This window comes from Leptonychotes weddellii, chromosome X (genome assembly GCF_054177405.1).
Source record: "Leptonychotes weddellii isolate Sample4059 chromosome X, ASM5417740v2, whole genome shotgun sequence".
Lineage (NCBI taxonomy): Eukaryota > Metazoa > Chordata > Mammalia > Carnivora > Phocidae > Leptonychotes > Leptonychotes weddellii.
In genome coordinates this window covers 50,664,190-50,682,590 of record NC_138385.1, presented here as the reverse complement: position 1 = coordinate 50,682,590, position 18,401 = coordinate 50,664,190, and the positions used below count along the sequence as shown (strand labels likewise).

At 37.9% G+C, this 18,401-nt stretch overlaps 1 pseudogene; it reads left to right on the top strand.

Moving 5' to 3' along the window:
- Positions 1 to 16,045: 16,045 nt before the first annotated feature.
- LOC102732113 (cyclin-G1 pseudogene) lies at positions 16,046 to 17,363 on the top strand (annotated as a pseudogene).
- The last annotated feature ends 1,038 nt before the right edge of the window (positions 17,364 to 18,401 follow it).

Here is an 18,401-nt window from a genome sequence, read left to right as displayed (position 1 = left end):
CCCGAGGGTCCTGAGACCACACTGTCCCGGAGGGTTCCACCCCCCGCTTAGCCACCGGAGTGACGTCCCTCAGAGGAGCAGACTCTTAAAAGTTCCGATTTTGTGCTCCGTGGTTCTATCACTTGCCAGAAGCGGCCGATGGAGGCCCCTCCCCCACCGTCTATCCTTCCGAATATCGCCTCGGATTCACTTCTCCGCACGTCCTACCTTCCAGAAAGTGGTCACTTTTCTGATGAGAGAGTTGTTGCTCTTCTTTTCTTCCATCTCCTGTTGAGTTTGTAGGTGTTCAGAATGGTTTGATCCCTATCCAGCTGAATTCCTGAGAGGAGACAAAATCCAGGTCTCCTACTCCTCCGCCATCTTGCTCCGCCCCCTTGCAATTCATTTCTTCTACCATATGTCCAATAACAATATATGTAACTTTATTTTTGACACTTTTCTCTTTTAATGTTTATACAACAATCAAAACTGATTTACAACCACCATTGCAGTATTAGAACATTGAGAACTTGAGTATATATTTACCTTAAAAAGTGAATTTTATATTTTTACATATTTTCATGTCACTAATTAACATCTTTTTGCTTTAGCTTGAAGAGCTCCCTTTAGCATTTCTCATAAGACAGGCCTAGCAATTAAGAATTCCATCAACTTTTGTTTGCCTTAGAAAGCCTTTATCTAGGGGCACCTGAGTAGCTCGTTCAGTTGAGTATCTGACTCTTGATTTTGCTCAGGTCATGATCTCAGTGTTGTGGGATCAAGCCTGCTGTTGGGCTCCATGCTCAGTGGGGAGTCTGCTTGAGGTTCTCTCTCTCCCTTTCCCTCTGCCTTTCCCCCTACTTGCTCTCTCTCTCTCTCAAATAAATAAATAAAACTTTTTTTTTTAAAGGAAAGCCTTTATCTCTCCTTCATATCTTTTCCCCCAAAATTTTTATTTAAATTCCAGTAAGTCAACATACAGTGCAATATTGGTTTAGGTGTAGAATTTAGTGATTCACCACTTAAATACAACACCCAGAGCTCATCACAAGTGCCCTCCTTAATCCCCTTTACTGATTTAACCCACCCTTCCACCCACCTCCCCTCTGGTAACCATGAGTTTATTCTCTATAGTTAAGAGTAAATTTCTTGGTTTGCCTCTCTGTCTCTTTTTCCCACTTTGTTCCTTTGTTTTGTTTCTTAAATTTCACGTATGAGTGAAGTCATATGATATTTGTATTACTCTGACTGACTTATTTCACTTGACATGAAAAGATGTTTGACTTACTCATCATCAGGGAAATACAAATCAAAGCCACAATGAGATATCACCTCACATCTGTCACAATGGCTAACATTAACAGCACAAGAAACAACAGGTGTTGGTGGAGATGCAGAGAAAGGGGAACTCTCTTATACTGTTGGTGGGAATGCAAATTGGTGTAGCCACTCTGGAAAACAGTATGGAGGTTCCTCAAAAAGTTAAAAATAGAACTACCCTATGACCCAGCAATTGCTCTACTATGCATTTACCCAAAGGATACAAAAATACTAATTCTAAGGGATACATGCATTCTGATGTTTATAACGGCATTATCAACAATAGCCAAATTATGGAAAGCCCACGTGTCCATTGACTGATGAATGGATAAAAAGTGGTATATATACATACAATGGAATATTACTCAGCCATAAAAAATAACAAAATCTTGGGGCACCTGGGTGGCTCAGTCGTTAAGCATCTGCCTTAATCCTGGGGTCCTGGGATAGAGCCCCATGTCGGGCTCCCTGCTCCACCGGGAGCCTACTTCTCCCTCTCCCTCTCCCCCTGCTTGTGTTCCCTCTCTCGCTGTGTCTCTCTGTGTCAAATTAATAAATAAAATCTTAAAAAAATAATGAAATCTTGCCATTTGCAATGATGTGGATGGAGCTAGAGAGTATTATGCTAAGTGAAATAAGTCAGTCTCCTTCATATCTTAAGGAAAATTTTGGCAGATAAAATGTTCTTATTCAACAGGTTTATTTTTTTCTTTCAACACTTTGAATATTCTCTCCTGGCCTACAAGTTCTCTGATAAAAATCCACTGTTAACCTATGCTGGTTCCTTTGAATGTGATCAGTTTTTTTTTTTTTTTTTCCCTCTTGATGCTTTGAAAATTATCTCTTTTTCTTTAATTTTTGAGATTTCATTATATTATGTATTGTACAAGTTCTATTTGGGTTTGGTGACCTTTGAATTAATGTGCCTGGATATTTATCCCCAGACACAGGAAGTTTTTAGCCATTGCTTCTTTAAATAAGTTTTCTGTTCCCTTGTTTTGTCTTCTCTTTCTGGGTCTCTTATATGCAGATGGTCCTATATGGTCCCTTTTAATGGAGTGTCCTAAATCCTGTAAGCTGTTTTCAGTTTTTCATTCTTTGCTTTTCATCTGACTGAATAATTTCAGAAGATCTATATTCAAGTTCACAGTTTTTTGTTTCTCTGATTGAGTCCTATGGACACTTTCCATTGTATTTTTAATTTTATTAATCATATTCTTCATTTCCAGAATTTCTTCTTGTTTCTTTTATTATAATTTCTTTTTCTTTAACTTATCCTATAGTTCTTGTAACTCTTTGTTTAAATTTTCCTGGGCTTGTTAATTTGTCCACCTGTGTTTCTTTGAATCTCACTGAGATTCAAATTAACTAAATTATTTTGACTTTCTCAGTAATTTGTATATCTACATTTCTTTGGGGTCAATTACTGGAAGGTTTGTATTTTTGTGTGTATGTGTTGTCAAGTTTCCTAGCTTTTGCTTTTAGTGGCTTTGCATTGATAACTGCACATTTGAGTAGGCAGTCATCTCATCCATCCCTTTTAGATTAGCTTCACTGAGGAAAGACTATCACCTGCAGTTGGTTGTGAAGGTTCTGTCTGGTTAGAGCACACCATCTCCTTTTCTTGAGAGGGCACAGTAGCATAGTCTTTGTGTAGCTCTGTCAGCTCAGGTCAACATCACCAAGGACTGCAGCAATCCTCAGTGGCCAAGTCTGCAGATGTATGTGATGGCAGTGGTGACTAAGGTTGTTGATGTCCTCAGTGGCAAAGGCTGCTGTGGTATTCCTGTCCTCATTTATGCACATAGGAAGTAGTTCTAGCTGAGATTTTGTTTAATGCTGGATCTGGCTCACTGGCACTCAGAGTGGCAGCATAACCAGGGTACTGACTTCAGGGGTCTGAGTAACTACCATGGTGCCTAGGTTTCAGGGCACAGTTGCACTTGCTGTAATAGTGGCTCCAAGGTCTGATGTGTAGGCGTGTATAAATTCCCCATAGAATGGAAATCCAGGTCTCTGGTTGCTGCAATGACTTATGCCCTGGTGTAGGAGGATTGACATACAGCAGCTGCATGGGCCCAAGATGACAGGGTAGTGGTGACCTGAGCCAAAGGGGCAGGACACAAAAGCAACATGACCCTGAGGATGGTGGGGGTCACAACCCTGACTCAAGCCACAGGGGGCTGGATGCAGAGCAGTGACTTAATGATCACAGCTCTGATGTAGGCACCAGGTAGTGGGGTACAGAATATCAGCAATGCTTCTTTAGTGGTGGTGGGTTAAACCCCTGACTCATGACCCAGAAGGTTAGGATCCAGCACCACAGCATCTCAGCTCCAGGGGTGGTCAGATTTGTTACTTAGGATTAAGTGTGCACAGCTCCATTTCCACAGAAGATGAGGTGTTAGGTTATCCCAGGCCTAGAGGGTTTTTTTTTTTTTAAGATTTTATTTATTTATTTGAGAGAGAGAGAGTGAGGGAGTGTCAGAGCTCGAGAGAGAGATAGACCACGTGAGCACCAGCGGGGGTGGAGCAGAGGGAGAGGGAGAAGGAGACTACCCACTGAGCAGGGATCCTGATGTGGGGCTCGATCCTGGGACTCCATCCCAGGATTCCAGGATCATGACCTGAGCCACAGGCAGACGCTTAACCTACTGAGCCACCCAGGTCATCCCAATCCCTAAAAGAAAGGTGCAGCAGTGACTTGGGTCATTGAGGTCAGGTCTCACCAATATGGTATCTTTAGCTCCAGAGAGAAGATGCAGTGGGAGGGAATCCAGCTAGTTAAATTATCTGGGTTCAGCATAGGTAGAGGCTGTAGGGCTCCTCACTAGCAATGGCTAAAAATGTGCAGTGATGAGGATTGCTGGGGTCCTCTTGTTTTCCTTTCCCACACAGGGTAAAATCCTTCCCAGGGGATCCTTGCTGGCACCAAGTTGCTTCAAACTGAATAGGGAGATGTAGGTGAAATGCCTTACTATGCTTTTCTAGGCAGCCATCCTTAGTTTTTGTGCTACACGGTATTTCTACTGCATATTTATTGTAGCCCATGGCTTTTTAAAAGCTATATTTATTGGTTTGTAGTTGTTTATTGTTTTGTTGTTTTGTGGAGGGAAAAAGCATTTTGGGTCTCCCAATCTGTCATCTTGCTGATATCACTTCTATAATTTCTTAACACTGATTTGTGTTGACAATAGTTTTACATTTTAATTAAGTACAATTTATATAACATTCCTTTTACCATTAGTGAATGTTATATCCTAATTTAGAAAAATAGACCTTTGTTTGTAAAAACCCAATGCTGTGAAGATATTCTCTGTTTTCTTCTGAAAGCTGTTATATGCAGGTTTGTGATAAATTTCAAATTAATCTTTTGTGTGATGTGGAAATCAAAGTTCATATTCTTTCATATACATATCCAATTCCTCCACCACCAGTTTTAAAAATATATATATTTTTTTGTCTATTGAGCTTCTTTGTCAGTTTTGTTGATAACTTAGTGCCTAGATGTGTGTGGGTATATTACTAAATGTTCTGTTCTCTTGCATTAATTGATTTGCATATCCTTATGCAAATGTCTTACTGTCTTGATTAATATACATTGATATTAACTCTTTTTTAAAAGATTTTATTTATTCATTCTAGACAGAGAGAGAGAGAAAGAACACAGGAATGAGCAGAGGGAGATGTACAAACTGTCTCCTTGCTGAGTGTGGAGCCTACTCAGGCTCAATCTCAGGACCCTGAGATCATGACCTGAGCTGAAACCAAGAGTTGAAAGCTTAACCAACTGAGCCACCCAGGTGCCCCACCTTTATACTAACTCCTGAAATCAAATAGTGCTAGTCCTGTAACTCTATTTTTTTTTTGCCTCTCTGGAATTGTCATGTCTTATTTGAGTTCCTGGTTTACATAAATTTTAGAATAAACTTGTCAATGCTATTAATTTAAAGCCTTGTTAGAAACATCATAAGAATTGCATTGCTTTTATAGATCAGTTTCAGGATAACTGAAATCTTAACAACTTTGAGTGGTTCAATCATAAATGTGGGTTTTTTTTATACTTTTAGAGGAAATACACTTTTTTATTTTTTATTTTTTTACTTTTTAAATTTTTTTAAATTAAAATTCAATTAGCCAACACATACTACATCATTACTTTCAGATGTAGCATTCAACAATTCATCAGTTGCATATAACACCCAGTGCTCATCACATCAGGTGCCCTCCTTAATGCCCATCACACAGTTACCCCATCTCCCACCCACCTCCCATTAACCAACCTTCAGTTTGTTTCCCATAGTTGAGTCTATCATGGTTTGTCTGCCTCTCTGATTTCTTCCCATTCATTTTTCACTCCCTTCCCTTATGATCCTTTGCACTGTTTCATATATTCCACATATGAGTGAAACAATGATAATTGTCTTTCTTTGCTTGACTTATTTCACTTAGCATAATACTCTCTAGTTCCATCCACATCAATGTAAATGGTAAGTATTCATCATTTCTGATGGTTGAGTAATATTCCATTTTATATATATATATATATATATATATATACACACACACACACATATATATATATATATAATCACATCATCTTTATCCATTCATCTGTCAAAGGACATCACAGCTCTTCCACAGTTTGGCTATTGTGGACATTGCTACTATGACCATTAGGGTGCAGATGCCCCTTATTTTCACTACATCTGTATCATTGGGATAAATACCTAGTAGTGCAATTGCTAGGTCATAGGGTAGCTCTATTTTTAGCTACTTGAGGAACGTCCATACTGTTTTTCAGAGAGGCTGTACCAGCTTGCATTCCCACCAACAGTAGAAGAGGGTTCACCTTTCTCCACATCTTCACCAATATTTGTTATTTCCTGTCTTTTTAATTTCAACCATTCTGACTGGTATGAGGCAATATCTCATTGTGGTTTTGATTTGTATTACCCAGATGAAAAGTAATGTGGAGCATTTTTGCGTAAGTCTGTTGACCATTTGTATGTCTTCTTTGGAGAAATGTCTGTTCATATTTTCTGCCTATTTTGTGACTGGATTATTATTTTTTGGGGGGGTGTTGAGTTTGAGAAGTTCTTCATAGATCTTGGATACTAACCCTTTATCTGATATGCCATTTGCAAATCTCTTCTCCCATTCCGCAGGTTGCCTTTTACTTTTATTGACTGGTTTTTTTTGCTGTGCAGAAGCTTTTTATCTTGATGAAGTCCCAATAGTTCATTTTTGCTTTTGTTTCCCTTCACTTTGGAGATGTATCTAACAACAAGTTGCTGCAGCTGATGTTAAATAGGTGCTGCTTGTGTTCTTCTGTAGGATTTTGATGGATTCCTGCCTCACATTTAAGTCTTTAATCCATTTTGAGTCTATTTTTGTGTATGGTGTAAGGAAATGGTCCAGTTCCATTCTTCTGCATGTGGCTGTCCAATTTTCCCAGAACCATTTACTGAAGAGAATGTCCTTTTTCCACTGGATATTCTTTCCTGCTTTGTCACATATTAGTTGACCATAGAGTTGAGGGTCTGTTTCTGGGTTCTCTATTCTGTTCCATTGATCTATGTGTCTATTTTTGTGCCAGTACCATGCTGTCTTGATGATCACAGCTCTGTAATATAACTTGAAGACTGGGATTGTGATGCCACCAGCACTGGCTTTCTTTTTCAACATTCTTCTGGTGACTCGGGGTCTTTTCTGGTTCCATACAAATTTTAGGATTATTTGTTCCAGCTCTGTGAAAAAACATCGATGGTGTTTTGATAGGAAATGCATTGGAAGGCAGCTATGCTCACCACTATACCACCAATGCGATAGGAAATGAATTGAATATATAGATTGCTCTGGGTAACATAGACATTTTAACAATATTTATTCTTTCAATCCATGAGCATGGAATTTTTTTTCATCTTTTTGTGTCTTCCTCAATTTCATTCATAAGTATTCTTTAGTTTTTAGAGTATAGATCCTTCACCTTATTGGTTAAGTTTATTCCTAGGTGTCTTTTGGTTTTTGGTGCAATTTTAAATGGGATTGATTACTTAATTTCTCTTTCCTTAGTCTCATTGCTAGTGTATAAAAGTGCAACTGAGGGACGCCTGGGTGGCTCAGTCAGCTAAGTGTCTGCCTTCGGCTTAGGTCATGATCCCAGGGTCCTGGGATCGAGCCCCGCATTGGGCTCCCTGCTCAGCGGGAAGCTTGCTTCTCCCTCTGCCTGCTGCTCCCCCTGCTTGTGCTGTCACACTTTCTCTCTCTCTCTCTGGCAAATAAATAAATAAAATCTTTAAAAAAAATAGTGCAACTGATTTCTGTGCACTGATTTTGTATCCTGTCACAGTGCTGAATTCCTGTATGAGTTCTAGCAATTTTGGGGTGGAGTCTTTTGGATTTTCCAAATAAAGTATTATGTCATCTGTGAAGAGTAAGAGTTTGACTTCTTCTTTGCCAATTTGAATGCCTTTTATTTCTTTTTGTTGTCTGACTGCTGAGGTTAGGAATTCTAGTAATATATTGAACAAACTGGTGAGATTAGACATCTCTATCTTATTCCTGACCTTAGGGGAAAAGATCTCAGTTTATCCCCATTGAGAATGATATTCACTGTAGGCTTTTCATAGATGGCATTTATGATATTAGGTATGTTCCCTCTATCCCTACAATGTGGAGAGTTTAAATCCAGAAAGGATGTTGTATCTTGTCAAATGGTTTTTCTGCATCAATTGAGAGGATCATATGATTTTTGTCCTTTCTTTTTTAATGTGATGTATCAGGTTGATTTATTTGTGAAGGTTGAACCACCCTTGTAGCCCAGGAATAAATCTCACTTGGTCCTGGTGAATAATACTCTTAATGTACTGTTGGATCCTATTGGCTAGTATCTTGGTGAGTATTTGGACATCCATGTTAATCAGGGATACTGGTCTGTAATTCTCCTTTTTATGGGGTCTTTTTCTCGTTTTGGGATCAAGGTAATGCTGGCCTCATAGAACGAGTTTGGAAGACTTCCTTCATTTCTATTTTTTTGAGGCAGCTTCAGTAGAATAGGTATTATTTCTTCTTTAAATGTTTGGTAGAATTCGTCTGGGAAGCCATCTGGCCCTGGACCCTTGTTTTTTGGGAGGTTTTTGATTACTGCTTCAATTTCCTTGCTGGTTATGGATCTGTTCATATTTTCTGTTTCTTCCTGTTTCAGTTTTGGTAGTTTATGAGTTTCCAGGAATGCATCCATTTCGTCCAAATTGCCTAATTTGTTGGCAGATAGTTGCTCATAATATGTTCTTATAATTGTATTTCCTTGGTGTTTTCCATGACCTCTCCTCTTTCTTTCATAATTTTATTAATTTGGGTCATTTCTCTTTTCTCTTTGAGAAGTCTGGCTAGGGGTTTATCAATCTTATTTTTTCAAAGAACCAGCTTCTAGATTCGTTGATCTGTTCTACTGTTCTTCTGGCTTCTATTTCATTGATTTCCACTCCAATCATTATTATATCTCTTCTCCTGCTTGGTTTAGTCTTTATTTGTTGCTCTTTCTCCAGCTCCTTTAGGTGTGAGGTTAGTTTGTGTATTTGAGATTTTTCTAATTTTTCAGAGAGGTTTGCATTGCTGTGTACTTCAGTCATAGTACCACTTTTGCTGCATCCCAAAGGTTTTGAAAAGTTGTGATTTCATTCTCATTCGTTTCCATTATTTTTTTTTTAATTTTTCTTCAGTTTCCTGGTTGACCCTTTCTTCAGTTTCCTGGTTGACCCATTCATTATTAATAGGATGCTCTTTAACCCCCAAGTGTTTGAGTTCCAGTTTCAAGGCATTGTGGTCAGAAGATATGCAGGGAATAATCCCAATGTTTTGGTATCAGTTGAGACCTGATTTTTGACCCAGTATGTGATCTATTCTGGAGAATATTCCATGTACAGTCCAGAAGAATGTGTGTTCTGTTGCTTTAGATTGGATTACTCTGTATATATCTGTGAAGTCCATCTTGTTCAATGTGTCATTCAAAGCCCTTGTTTCTTTCTTGATCTTCTGCTTAGATGATCTGTCCATTGTTGTAAGTGAGGTGTTGAAGTCCCCTACTATGATTGTACTATTACCTATTTCTTTAATTTGGTTATTAATTGGTTGATATCATTGGCTGCTCCCAAATTGGGGTATAAATATTTATAATTGTTAGATCTTTTGTTGGGTAGATCCTTTAAGTATGTTATAGTGTCCCTCTACATCTCTTACTACAGTGTTTGGTTCAAAATCTAATTTGTCTGATATGAGAATTGTTATCCTAGCTTTCTTTGGAGGTCCACTAACATGATAAATGTTTCCACCTCCTCACTTTCAGTTTGGAGGTGTCTTTAGGTCTCAAGTGAGTCTCTTGTAGACAGCATATGGATGTGTCTTGCTTTGTTATCCAATCTGATACCCTATGTCTTTTGATTGGAGCATTTAGCCCATTTACATTCAAATAACTATTGAAAGATATGAATTTAGTGCCTTGTATTGCCTGTAAAGTCCTTGTTTCTATAGATTGTCTCTGTTTCTTTCTGGCGTATTTTACTCCTGGGTTCTTTCTTCGTTAACAGGTCCCCCTTAATATTTTTTGCAGGACTGGCTTGGTGGTCATATATTCTTTCAGTTTCTATTTGTCCTGGAAGCTCTTTATTTCTCCTTCCATCCTGAATGACAGCCTTCCTGGATAAAGTCTTGGCTGCATGTTTTTCTCATTTAGTACCCCGAATATGTCATGCCACTTTGTGGCCTGCCAGGTCTCTGTGGGTAGGTCTGATATAAGTCTAATGTTCCTACCTATAGGTAAGGAACCTCTTTTCTCGAGCTGCTTTCAGGATTTTCTCTTTATCTCTGAAATTTGCAGGCTTCACTATTATATGTTGGGGTGCTGATCTATTTTTATTGATTTTGGGAGAGGTCCTCTCTACGTCTTGGACATGAATGCTTCTTTCCTTTCCCAGATTAGGGAATTTCTCAGCTATGATTTGCCCCAGTACACTTTCTGGCCCTCTTTCTTCACCCTCAGGCTCCCCAATAATTCTGATGTTGGTATGTTTTATATCATCACTGATCTCTCAAAGCCTCTCCTCATGGTCTAGTAGTTGTTTTTCTCTCTTTACCTCATCTTCCTTCCTTTCCATGAACCTGTCTTCTATTTCACTGACTCTCTTCTGCCTCATTGACCTTAGCTGTTAGAACATCCAATTATGACTGCATCTCAGAGCATTTTTAATTTCGGCCTGATTAGATCTCATTTCCGCCCTAAGAGATACTCTAGTGTCTTTTATGCTTTTTTCAAGTCCAACTAGTAACTTTATAATCGTTATCCTGAATTCCAGCTCTGACATTTTACTTATATCCATATCTATTAGATCTGTGGCAGAGAGTATTATCTCTGCTTCTTTCTTTTGTTGTGAATTCCTCCTTCTAATCATTTTGCCCAGATAAGAATCGATGAATAAGTGAACAAAATCAAAAATATCAACCATGACCCAAGGGAATTCCACACTAGACAAATCCAAAGAGGTCAGAAACCAAAAATGAAAAGCAAAAGAAAAAGAAAAAGGAAAAAAAAAAAAGGGTGGGGGGAGACTATATCTCACAGGGTGGACAAAACAGGGTGATCTAGTCCTGAGTGTATTTTGGCCTGTGTGTTAGAAGACACTAAATCCAAAAATTGTAAAGAAAGCAAAACTTATATATATACAAAAATAAAATTAAATAGAGTGAAATGAAGCCAAAAATGAAAAATATATCTATAGAATGTAAATGTAAAAAATGAAAGTTAAAAAAAAAGACTTAAAAACAAAATAAAAAACTAGTTGAAAAGGGAAAAATTAAAAAAAAAAAGAAATGGAAAATTTTAAACTGAAGAATAAACAATCATGAGAAATAACTTCAAATTCTATATACTATTTTCCTCTAGCACTGGAGTTTTACAGTCTTGTGTGGTATGTAAATTTGCTGTGCCCCTGTTCTTCCAGTTGGTCTTCTGGGGGAGGGGCCTGCTGTGCTGCTTCTCAGATGTCTTTGCTTGGGCAGAGTTGCACTGCCCCTTGCTAGGGGCCTGGGCTCAGTATAAGCTGGCCCTCTTTATAGCTTTTGTTTCCTGAGGTTTTATGCACTGTGGGGATTCATAATGCCTGGCTAGATAAGATTTAATGTCTCCCTGGATGAGACTAGTTGAAAAGCAAAGAAGTAGTGTCCTCAAAATTGGGCCTCCTTTGAAGTTTCTGGGCTGAAAACAGACGGATCCTTGTTGCCGTTCAATACATTCATCCAGGGAGTAAATGCTCAGGAAAAACATTTATCTTTGGTGGTAATGCACCCCAGGTACTCCCTGCCTGAACATAGCTTGTTCTAATCACAGGATACTCTCTATGTCTCTGTCCTGATTATTAAGGCTTCTCACTCCTTTTTGTTTTTCTGATTCCCTTGTTACATTGATAACATTCACGATAAAAGTGGAGGCGGAGTTTGGCTCGGGATCTTATGCCACTAGAGTGTCTGGTCTCCACACCTTCTCCTTTCTCCTACTTAGGTATCTGGAGTCATCTCTTCATTCACTGCCTCAGGGTTTACTGGCCAAACCCAACAACGCACCTTTTAAGAGGATCAAAATAAAAATGGCCATTCCCTAATCCCAGCCCCAGAGCTGGAAAGAGCACGGTCCCCTCTCTTCAGTAAACCGTCAGGAATAAACTGTCTTCAATTTGGTGTGTGTCAAACTCTGCAGACTCCTGCAGTCCCCAATTACACAACCCCCCCCTGGGGAAGGCAGGGGGTTACCTGCTACTGTACTTTACAGGGCCCCTGACCTGAGAGCTGATGCCAGGTCGTGCACACACCCACTTTTCCCCTCACAGGGGAAGGCAGAGGGGCCCCAAATTCCTGTCCTTTGCACTGTTTCCATGTGAAGAATGGTCACCCAATGGAACCATGCCTCATGGTTTATGGTGAACCAAGCTGAAAGCCCCCTCCAGGGCTCCCTGACTTTAACCAGTTTCCCCTCTCCAATGCTTGGGAACTCTACTGACTCAGGCACCCCCAATATTTCTGTGACTCTGGGGATCCTGAGACCACACTGTCCCACCTAGAAATTTGCCCCTTTTCACCACCTGAGCTCCTTTCAGGCAGGGTTGTGTTTCCCTGGAGCAGATTTCTAAGGGTTCCAATTTTGCCCTCCAGGGCTATATCACTTTCTGGTAGCCAGCTTACTGAGGGTCCCTACTCCCACCACTTATCTTCCCATATATCACCTCAGATTCATTTCTCTGCACCTCCTTCCTTGCAAAAAATGGCCAGTTTTCTACTTGTAGAGTTCCAGATATTCTTTTCTTACATCTCAGGTTGAATTCATGGGTGTTCAGAAAGATTTGATAGTTATCTAGCTAAATTCAAGGTACCAAATGAAACGAGGTCCCCTACTCTTCCACCATCTTGCCTCCTACTTGAGTCCATTATTTTTTATTACAGAGTATTATTTCATGATATGGATATGTCGCATTTTAACTATTCACCTATAGAAGATAACTGGGTTGCTTTCATCCTGGAGCTATTGTAAATAAAGCTTTATAGACATTTTTGTATGGGTGTTTGACTAAAAATGAGTTTTATTTTTATTGGGCAGATATAAGAAAAAGGGGATTGCTGGATCACATGGTAAATATGTTTAAATTTAAAACAAACTGCCAAACTGTTTTACATAATGATTTTACCATTTTTCTGTAAACTTCTAATGCATGAACATTCAACTTCCCTTTCTTCCTGATAAACACTTGGTATTATAACTATGTTGTCATTTTTTGTTTTTACATTAGCCATTTCAATAGGTGTTTAATGGTATCTTATTATTGTTTTTATTTAATTTCACTAGTGACTAATGATGAACATATTTTCATTTGTTTACTTTCTATCTGTATATCTTTTTAGGTGAAGTGTCTGTTCAAGTATTTTGCCCATTTTTGTTAGAAATTAATTTTTAAAATTAAAATAAAATATTATATGTGCAAGAAGTTACAAAAATAATACAATCACTATTATTGAAAAGAAAATTGGCATGGTTTTGATAATATTCCAGAAGACTACAGGAACTGAAAATTTGGATGAACAGAACACTGTTTTTTTGATAAATAAGATAGACTTTCTTTTTAGACTGGCCTGAAGGAAATCTGCCCAAGAAGATAATGAGAAAATTGTTTGCAAAGATTAGAGCTTACCATTTAGAATGATATTTAAACAATTCTTTAAAAAGAAACAGAATTGGTGTCTATTTTCCCTGATGATTTAATTATTTTGTTAGGTCTGGCCATATCATAAATGGCATTTATGCCTAGGAATGACTAACAGTATCTATATCTCAAAAACTGCTTCAATTTTGCCTTATATAAATAATTTTCTATTTAAAAGTTTTATTTGAAATTTTGAAAATAATAACCAAACATAAAACATTCTAGGGTTTCATAATACACAAGTGTAAGTGGAAACAATAATAATGAATTTGTTCTTTCCTTCCATGAAGGAAAACTATTGGCAGTTGATCATGATATGTGTACATATATGAAAAACTAGTCTGAAATTTTATTTGAAAAATAAATATTTTTAATTTCTTCATCTAATTCTGTTTGTACATCTTATTCTGCATTGGCATTTATTGTCAGTCAATTGTTTGCCCTGTATTGTTGATCTTAATTTTACCCCATCTGGAAACCAAATGAAACAGAAAGCCTCAAAATAGCATATAAGAGAGAGAAGTTGTTTGTTTCTCTAGAAACCTACTTTTTTAAAGATTTATTTAATTTTTATTTTAGAGAGAGAGAGAGAGTGGAGGAGGTTCAGGGGGAGAGGGAGAGAGAAAATCTCAAGCAGACTCCCCACTGAGTGTGGAGCCTGACACAGGGCTTGATCTCATGATGCTGAGATCATGACCTAAGCTGAAATCAAGAGTTGGACGTTTAACTGACTGAACCACATAGGCACCCCTGTAGAAACCTACTTTTTAGAGAATTCTATGAACCTCAAAGGAAATACATATCTGAATTCCACAATTAGGAGAGCCAGTTGCTATTTAAAAGGCATCTTGATCTACCTTGAAATGTGGGTTTGTGACACCTTTATCTCTGTCCTTTCTCAAGATTGCTTTGGCTACTCAGAATGTTTTGTGGTTCCATATAAATTTTAGGATTATTTCTTCTAGTTCAGTGAAAATATTGGTATTATGATAGAGATTGCTTTGAATCTGTAGATAGCTATGGGCAGTAGGAACATTTTATTTTTTCTGAGCATTTTAATAATATTAATTCTGAAATCACTGAGCATTGAACACCTTTCCATCCAAACTTTGCATCGTCTATTTCTTTCATCAATTCTGTATGATTTTTAAAACACTAATCTTTCACCTCCTTCGTTAAATTTATTCCTAGTTTTTTTTTTTTTTTTTTGGTGCAATTATAAATGGGATTGTTTTCTTAATTTCTCTTTCTGCTACATTGCTATTAGTGTATTTAAACACAAAACATTTCTGTATATTAATTTTGTATCCTGCAACTTTACTAAATATACTTATTAGTTCTAATCATATTTTGGTGAAGTCTCTCTCTCTCTCTCTCTTATATATTCTTTATACCTCTTGTTTACATAGTATCATGTAATTTGCAAATAGTGACAATTTTACTTCTTCCTTAACAATTTGGATGGCTTTTATTTATTATTCTTGTCTGATTGCTGCAGCTAGGACTTCCACTATTATGTTGAATAAAAGTGGTAAGAGTGGACATTCTTATGTTTTTCTTGATCTAGAGGAAAGGGTTTCAGGTTTTCACCATTGAGGTTAATGTTAGCTGTGGGTTTTTAGTATACGTTTTTTCTTATGTTCAAGTATGTTCCCTCTAAACCAAGTTGCTGAGAGTTTCTATCATGAACTGATGTTGAATTTTGTCAAATGCTTTTTCTGCATCTATTGAGAGGATCATATGGTTCTGATCATTTCTTTCATTAATGTGGTGTATCACGTTGACTGATTTGTGAATATCTAACCACATTTGAAGACCAGGAATAAATTCCACTTGATTATGGGGAATGATTCTGTTAATGCACTGTTGAATTTAGTTTGTTAGTATTTTACTGCAGATTTTTGTATCTATGTTCATCAGAGATATCAGCCTCTAGTTTTTTTTTTGTTTTGTTGTTTTTTTTTTGCAGTGTCTTTGTCTGGTTTTGGTATAAACGTGCTGGATTTACAGAATGAATTTGGAGGTGTATCTTACTCTTCAAACTTTTGGAATAGTTTGAGAAGAATAGGTGTTAATCTTCTTTAAGTGTTTGGTAGAGTTCACCTGTGAAGTCATCTGGTCCTTGACTTCTGTTTGTTGGGAGGATTTTCTTTCTTCCTTTTTTTTTTTTTTTTTTTTTGTTTAATTGTGGATTCAATTCCATTACTAATATTTGGTCTGTTCAGATTTTCTGTTTTTTTTTTTCTGATTCAGTTTTGGAAGATTATATGTTTCTAGATATTTATCCATTTCCCTTACATTGTTTAATTTATAGGCATATATTTTTAATTATTATTTCTCATTATATGCAACTAATGAACACTACATCAAAAACTAATGTTGTACTATATGTTGGTTAATTGAGTCTAAATAAATAAAAAATTGCCCTTCCACTCCAAGCTGATCCTGTGGTGGGCAGTGTCCTCAGGGCGGCTCTGTGGAGACGTCCACCCAGGACGGCTCCCCCTCCCTGGGCCTCTCCCCTCTTACCCGTGAGTCCCCTCGCCTTGTGGGCCTATTAGATCTGATATCATGGGGTGAGGTGAAAGCAGGCCCAGAGAGGGTGGTTACCATTGAAGAGCCGCAGTTGCGGTCAAGATGATAGAGGTGCTGACAACAACTGACTCTCAGAAACTGCTATACCAGCTGAATGCCCTGTTGGAACAGGAGCTGAGATGTCAGCCAAAGGTCTGCGGCTTGAGACTAATTGAATCTACACATGATAATGGCCTCAGAATGACTGCAAAGCTAAGGGACTTTGAACTAAAAGATCTTAGTTTAACTCAGTTCTTTGGCTTCGACACGGAGACATTTTCTCTTGCTGCGAATTTACTGGACAGACTCCTGTCCAAAATGAAGGTACAGCCCAAACACCTAGGGTGTGTTGGGCTGAGCTGCTTCTATTTGGCTGTTAAATCAATAGAAGAGGAACGGAATGTCCAATTGACAACTGACTTGATCCAAATAAACCAATATAGATTCAAGGTTTCAGACTTGATGAGAATGGAAAAGATTGTATTGGAGAAGGTGTGTTGGAAAGTCAAAGCTACTACTGCCTTTCAATTTCTGCAACTCTACTATTCACTCATTCAAGAAAACTTACCAATTAAAAGGAGGAATAGCCTTAATTTTGAAAGACTAGAAGCTCAACTTAAGGCATGCCACTGCAGGATCATATTTTCTAAAGCAAAGCCTTCTGTGTTGGCATTATCTATCATTGCACTGGAGATCCAAACACAGAAGTGTGTAGAGTTAACAGAAGTAATAGAATGTCTTCAGACACATTCCAAGATAAATGGCAGAGATTTGACCTTCTGGCAAGAACTTCTATCCAAGTGTTTAACTGAATATTCATCAAACAAGTGTTCCAAACTAAATGTTCAGAAGTTGAAAAGGATTGTTTCTGGACATACTGCATGGCAATTGAAGCATGGTTACTACAGAATAACCCACCTTCCAACAGTTTCTGAAATGGTTCCATAATTGGATTGTTATAGCAACAAAAAGCTCTTCTCTGAAGCATTTCTCCACAATCCTGAGCTATGGATTTCATAGTGTTATAATGGATTTAAGCTGTGAAGCCTCAGAACATCACAACTAGATTAGCATTGATGTTCTCAGATTTGGGAAAACTACCTAATTAACAAGCTGTAGTGGAATTCAATTAAATTTGAATTCATCTGTGAGGCATACAAATCAAAGCTAAGAGCATAAATGTGAAGTGTTAATAACAAGCCTGGGAAGGTAAACTGTAAATCTTCTCTTCTAACATTGACCCAACCTTCTATATTGGGTCAGTATATTGTATTTAGGTGTTATTAAAAGTGGTAACCTAATTAAATTCTAAATTATGAGGTATACATCAAAACCAACATTTCACAAATGCACTTTTAAGGCATAACAAGGGTCACTATTCTAGGCAGTGAAAATGGTTTCTTGGTATCTATAGTGCAAGTAATAGATAATTCAGAGATTGGACTTTATTGATACTTGGGAATTACACTTAAATTTGAAGGCATTTTGGGTGCCTGGGTGGCTCAGTTGGTTAAGCGACTGCCTTCGGCTCAGGTCATGATCTTGGAGTCCTGGGATCGAGTCCCGCATTGGGCTCCCTGCTCAGCGGGGGGTCTGCTTCTCCCTCTGACCCTTCCCCCTCTCATGTGCTCTCTCTCTCAAATAAATAAATAAAATCTTTAAAAAAAATTTGAAGGCATTTTATAAAAGCAAAACTACACGCCTAGTCATTTTGGCATATTACGTTATCTTTAATATTTTTTCTAAAAAACAGGTGATGTTTATATCTATGATAAAATTTACACAATATCTACTGCCTCCATCTAATCCCATCAAGAAAATTTCTTTTTATTGTGTTAGTAATTCAAAATAGCTTCACTCCAAAAACTTGCTGATTTAACACTCCAGAGGTTTTTACTACGAGCTGTTTTTATAAAAACTGCTATTGCTTCTAATTTAGAATTCTTAAAGGAAGAGAATATACTTTCACTAATTGCCCCTCCTGTGCCAAAAGAAAGTCTAAAAAAGTAAGTAGGCATCTTCATAATTATAAAGTTGTTAAGGTAGTATTCGAGATTTTCTATTAAGTCAGTGACTGTAAGGAGATCTACGGCATTAAAAATGTTGTAGGGGCGCCTGGGTGGCTCAGTTGTTAAGCGTCTGCCTTCGGCTCAGGTCATGATGCCAGGGTCCGGGATCGAGCCCCGCATCGGGTTCCCTGCTTGGCAGGAAGCCTGCTTCTCCCTCTCCTGCTCCTCCTGCTTGTGTTCCCTCTCTCGCTGTGTCTCTCTCTCTATCAAATAA